The following is a 1,621-nucleotide window of genomic DNA, read 5'->3' on the forward strand; positions in this document are numbered from 1 at the left end:
TATTTTCAACAAACTGGGGCAGAGGGAGAAACTCCAGGTTGCAGGACTAGAAAAAAGGAGTATCCACCCCATGGGACATTTACATATTGACCACTACGACAGCAGTCCTTTCTAGAGGTAATCATGTCATTGGGTTGGGATAATTCTCCAGAAACTCCAGTAGCCCTGGATTGAGAACATCTGGAAGTTGTTCAGATGATACAAGTTTCTGTTCCCTGCTGTTAAGGCTTCAACGATGGCTCTCTGTGACATCTGTCACCATTGTTTTCCTTTGCAAACATCCTCCTTTCACATCAGGAAGCGTCTATAAAGTACAAGTAAGATTCGTTCCCTCACCTGTGCTTCTAGGTCCTTGTTTGGACGGCCAGTATTGCTAAATCTATCAGTTAAACCTCCGGCCAGCAAGATGTCTGCAGGTATTTCCAGAGTTAGCCAATGAGTTTCACCTGACAAAGAGTATCTGAAGGTCAGTGCGGTCTGGACCAGAAAATACGAAGTACCGTACAAGACAGGGCTGTGAGTGATGCTGAGCAGCTAGCGGGGGTTGTCGTCACTGATGAGAACACCTTTGGATCTCAACTCTTAAAGAGAATTTGGGAACCGGAACTAAAATGAAGCAGGCTGGTGGATTTCAGAGCACCGTCAGTCTTCAGGGAGGGCGGATTCAGTTTTCCTAGTTAAATTCCTGAATTTGTTTTTGGCTTCTGCCCTTTCTTTGGCATCAAAGCTCTAAGCAGTCACAGCGTATCTGGTTGCTTAGGAAGACTGGACTTCGTGCAGGTTCCTGTGACCTCACCAGAAGAACAGGAGTCTGTCAAAAACGGGCTCCACATCTGCTATGACTGATTTCCCTTCTGGAAATATGCTCAGGGTCCCGCCATGTAGCTTGGCATCCCGATTCTTGTTCAGACAGTAGATGTAGTATGGCACGACCGTCCCCATTGGGGTTGTCCACATAACCTGTTCTGTTTCCTGGAGAGCAAGCTGCCATTGCCTTGGACTGCTGCTTGCCATAGCATTCGCCCAGCCGGCTCCCACCTTGCAGGACCGGCCTATCAGTGAGGGACAGGAAGAAGCCAATGGCCTCACAGTCCTCTTCATTGCCCCCATCCACATGATCAGGTGGCCATCCTGCAGGTCCCCATTGCTATGCAGCTGCTTGACACACCCCAGGACGCAGGCACCCACCACCTCGCCCATGAGTTGTTCAGGTAGCAGAAGCCGAACTTGTGCAGACAAGGCACAATGTACTCCAGGGCAATTTTCTCTAGATCCAGCCTCATGATGTGTCCCAGAGGCATCTCACCCGCAGAGGAATAGGGGACCCCCAGCAGGCACCCAGAGAGGAAGTGACCTAAGCAAGCATGAAGCTGGGGCACAGAGAGCATGGCCCAGGGTTCAGCAATTTGTGCAGCCATGGTCCCCGAGCCACCGAAGCACCAGCAACAGGGAAAAGTTGCTGACCACTCTGGGGAGGAGGGATCCCTGTTTAGAGGCCAACAGGAGTTGTCCAGGCCACACCCCAGCGCCAGAGTGACCCAGCAAGGAGTCAGAAGGCTTTTTTTTTTTTTTCCTTTTTGTCTTTTTTCGTGACCGGTAACGGGATCACAACCTTCGGTGT

At 50.5% G+C, this 1,621-nt stretch overlaps 1 pseudogene; it reads right to left on the bottom strand.

Moving 5' to 3' along the window:
- Positions 1 to 642: 642 nt before the first annotated feature.
- Positions 643 to 1,418, bottom strand: LOC103610493 (annotated as a pseudogene).
- Between the last annotated feature and the right edge of the window lie 203 nt (positions 1,419 to 1,621).

Source organism: Galeopterus variegatus, unplaced genomic scaffold, assembly GCF_000696425.1.
Source record: "Galeopterus variegatus unplaced genomic scaffold, G_variegatus-3.0.2 Scaffold164, whole genome shotgun sequence".
Lineage (NCBI taxonomy): Eukaryota > Metazoa > Chordata > Mammalia > Dermoptera > Cynocephalidae > Galeopterus > Galeopterus variegatus.